This window comes from Oncorhynchus mykiss, chromosome 8, assembly GCF_013265735.2.
Source record: "Oncorhynchus mykiss isolate Arlee chromosome 8, USDA_OmykA_1.1, whole genome shotgun sequence".
Classification (NCBI taxonomy): Eukaryota; Metazoa; Chordata; class Actinopteri; order Salmoniformes; family Salmonidae; genus Oncorhynchus; species Oncorhynchus mykiss.
The window spans coordinates 71468402-71473130 of record NC_048572.1 but is presented as its reverse complement, the minus strand read 5'-3'; positions in this window follow the sequence as shown (position 1 = coordinate 71473130).

Below are 4729 nucleotides of genomic sequence, written 5' to 3'. Positions count from 1 at the left end.
TTATTGGAGACCAGGCAGCGCAGTGTGGTCTTAAGTTCCTGGTTGGCTCGCTCTGACAGACCATTGGACTGGGGTGGAACCCAGAGGACAGGCTGGCCAATGACCGAATGAGGGTGCAGAACGCCTTCCAGAACCGGTACGAGAATTGAGGACCCTCACTGTCCACGGGCAGTCCATGGATCGTGCTACACCATGAGCTGGGCCGTCTCCTTGGCCGAGGGTAGTTTGAGGAGAGGAATGAAGTGGGCAGCTTTGGAAAACCGGTCGACCACAGTCAGGATGACAGTGTTGCCCTCAGATGGGGGGGAGACCCATGACAAAATCCAGGGATACGTGGGACCAGGGACAGTGAGGGACAGGCAGTGATTGGAGAAGACCAGCCGGAGCTTGCCGAGGAGTCTTGTTCTGAGCACAGACCGTGCAGGCGGCGACAAATGCGGTAACATCCGGAACCATAGTAGGCCACCAAAAGCGTTGTCACACGAATACCAGGGTCCGACGGGAGCCCGGGTGGCAGGCAAGCCTGGAGGAATGCCCCCCCTCAGGGTTCGGCTGGGACCGCTGCACCTCCCGGACCAGCTGAGTGCCGTCACCAGGCACCAGGTTGGAAGGATGGTCTCGGGCTCCGGGGTGGTAACCGTAGGGCTATAGCGGCGAGACAGGGCATCCGGCTTGACGTTCTTGGATCCTGGTAAGAGAGGGAAAGTTGAACCAGGTAAACAGCAGAGCACATCTCGCTTGCCTGGAGCCAGTGCCTCCATTCCTCCAATGCCATCTTCACCGCAAGAAGCTCTCGATTCCCCACATCATAGTTCCTCTCCGTGGCACTGAGGCGGTGGGAGAAGAAAGCACAGGGATTCAGCTTAAGGTCCAGGGCAGAACGTTGGGACAGGACAGCCCCCACTCCAACATCTGAAGCATCGGCTTCCACCACAAACTGACGGGAAGGACCAGAATGAACCAAGATAGGAGCAGTGGTGAAGCGGTGTTTGAGGTCCCGGAATGCCTGGTCAACGGCAGAGGACCACGTGAACTGAACCTTGGTAGAGGTGAGTGTCGACAGGGGGGGAAGATGGTGAGATCCTAGTACACCGCGGGAATGGTGGAGAGGTACGGGGCACCTTCCGAGCCCCCAGGAAGACGTTCCGGGGCATGTTGCGTTAACTTCAGACAATGGGTGTGGCAGAACGGACTCCAGCCTGTGAGGTCAGTAATCCAGATAGGGGAGCAAAGGTACAGGATGGCAGGCAGGCTCAGGGTCAGGGCAGGCAGAAAAGGTCAAAACCGGGAAAACTAGAAAACAGGAACAATCGAGAGACAGGAACAGAGGGGAAAATCCTGGTAGGCTTGACGAAACAAAACAAATTGGCAACAGACAAAGAGAACACAGGTATAAATACACAGGGGATAAAAAGGGAGGTGGGTGACACCTGGAGGGGGATGGAGACAATCACAAAGAAAGCTGAAACAGATCAGGGTGTGAGAAAACTTGGCAAACTCTTTGAATGAAGACAACAGCCACACAGCTAGTACAATACACTACAATACAGCCTAAAGAAGACATTTCCTAGAGATTACCAAAGGCAAAATCACTTTATTTGTTCCTCTATGTGCGGTCTGAACATGTGTTTGTTCAATTGTACTTATTGTTACCCTGATTGGCGTTAATCTTGTGTGCGTGTGTTGTTTCAGAAGTTTCACTGGTGATTATATATCTCATGATGTGTTTCTCGTGTGCATTTCTCAGCACCAGTATGTCTTACAAGACTCTTTACAACATTAATAGAAAGACCAAGTTCTTTGGCTGAAATGCGGACCCTTTTTATCCTCATATAATGAAGTTATAAGCCATCAAACACACTCGATCCACTTGTGACAACTAGCCCCATCTTGGGGTTGGTTGTCACACAGTATGGGGTTGGTTGTCACAATGTTTTCTGGTGGCTTATTTATTCTGCCTACTATCAACTATCAATCACATAGATCATGTATTTTAAGGTAGAGATACATCACGAAGTGCTTTCTATCCTTCTCGATCAGACGTTCTCGCTTCTCTCCATCTCCGTGTCTGCTCCACACAGACGGGATAAATCAGCAGGCGTGTAATGGATTATGGTCATGGTAGTTAATTGCCACATTTTCTGGGCTAAACTATGTAGAATATTGGCCTGTTGGAAACTACAACTCCATACTACATCGCACAGTTCTGGCTTGATCTGATTTATCTCTAGAGAAACTGCACATCGAGCTCACAGAAAATAAACAAATACAAATGGAATTCAATTCAAATAATTGAACCGACCTCGTCAGTTAGTTGTTTAAAAAATGAAAGATAACCAACATTTTGGTTAATTGCTCAGCACTATATGTCGGCCAAAGGTGTTTGTGTTTACTTGAAAAGGGAAAAGAGCTTGGGATTTATTGTATAGTGGCACTGGCAATCTCCCCGTACAATAACCAACCCAGAATTCTATCTTCCCACCCCCACCAATGCTAATTAACATGCTAGTTACCACATGGCTTGACCTAGCAACTCAGAAATAGGTTTGAAATGTAAACCTCCCTTTCCTCTTTTCAGCAAACATAATTGTTCATGTATACTCCCAAAGCTAAACACTTAGAAAGAAAATACCAAGATATCTGGTTTTTACTTTCACCTATGAAAAACACATTCCCCTCACCTCAATGTTTTGTCAAGCTGACATGAATTGACAAGGTGGATGAGTTCTTTCAAAGAATTCACACATTTGAATTGTTTTATTATTACACAGCATCCTTTAGATTGGGAGTAATAAGCACCCATGAGACAACCAACCCGTGAGACAACCAACTCCGGTCTCCCCTATGTAATGCACCCTGGTTGATTCCACAGGAGAAAAGCACCAGAGTATATGTATTTATTCACCTAAGACATATGACTCATTACAGCACTGAAACAAGAGAGGGACAAAGACTTTGAGGGGCAAAGACTGTTTTATCCACAGCGGTTACATTATACACATATTCATAGAAATATGGTCCATTAGGGACTTGAACCCACAAATCTGATGTTTACAAGCAGCACTCTCAAACCAAGAGAACTACCACACTGGGACCATAACGTGTCTCTGATTATGTTACAATACATCTAAGTAAATAATTTCAGATTATCCCTAAAGAGTGTATGGAAACAAACTCAAATACTGTTAATAACGCAATTTGTGTTGACACGTATCGACCAGCAATGGGAATACAGGTTACATCTGCTACAGGTTAAATCTGCTACAGGTTACATCTGCTACAGGTTACAACACACTCCAGGTTACATCTGTTACTGCTGTTGATAGTTAGACATCTGGCTAGTGGATGTACACACACAAACCTTTATTTTCACACACACAAAGAAAGCAGAGTCGCCTGGGAGATTGGTATTTCATGCTGATACTGAACATCTTTATGCCGGCATCTCCTTTCAAATCAAATCAAATTGTATTTGTCACATGCACCGAATACAACAGGTGTAGACCTTAAAGTGAAATGCTTACTTACAAGCCCTTAACCAACAATTCAGTTAAGAAAAATAAGTGTCAAGTAAAAAATAGATCCTAAAAATAAATAATTAAAGATCAGCAGTAAAACAACAATTGCGAGGCTTTATACAGGGGGTACCGGTACAGAGTCAATGTGCGGGGGCACAGGTTAGTGAAGGTAATTGAGGTAATATGTACATGTAGGTGGAGTTAAAGTGACTATGCATAGATAAAAAACAGAGAGTAGCAGCAGCGTAAAAGAGGGGGTGGGAGGGACAATGCAAATAGGCTGGGTAGCCATTTGATTAGCTTGAAACATGTTTGTATTACAGACTCACTCAGGCACAGGTTGAAAATGTCAGTTAAGACACTGACCAGTTGGTCAGCGCATGCTCGGAATACACGTCCTGGTAATCCATCTGGCCATGCGACCTTGTGAATGTTGACCTGTTTAAAGGTCTTACTCACATCGGTTACGTAGAGCGTGATCACACAGTCGTCCGGAACAGCTGATGCTCTCATGCATGCTTCAGTGTTGCTTGCCTCGAAGCGAGCATAGAAGTAATTTAGTTTGTCTGATAGGCTCGTGTCACTAGGCAGCTCGTGGCTGTGCTTCCCTTTGTAGTCTGTAATGGTCAGCAAGCCCTGCCACATCTGACGTGAGTCAGAGCCGGTGTATTACAATTCAATATTAGTCCTGTATTGATGCTTTGCCTGTTTCATGGTTCGTTGGAGGGCATAGTGGGATTTCTTATAATTGTATAATTGAGTTAGAGTCCCACTCCTTGAAAGCAGCATTTCTGCCCTTTAGCTCAGAGCAGATGTTGCCTGTAATCCATGGCTTCTGGTTAGGGTATGTACGTACGGTCACTGTGGGGATGAAGTCATCGATGCACTTATTGATGAAGCCAGTGACTGATGTGGTGTACTCCTCAATGCCATCGGAAGAATCCTGGAACATATTCCAGTCTGTGCTAGCAAAACAGTCCTGTAGCTTAGCATCTGCTTCATCTGACCACTTCTTTATTGACCGAGTCACTGGTGCTCCCTGCTTTAGTTTTTGCTTGTAAGCAGGAATCAGGAGTATATAAGAGCTTTGTATGTACCTCTGTGTGTGGAGTAAAAGTGGTCCAGAGTTTTTTCTCCTCTGGTTGCACATTTAACATGCTGGTAAAACTACTTTAAGTTTCCCTGCATTAAAGTCCTCGGCCACTAGGAGT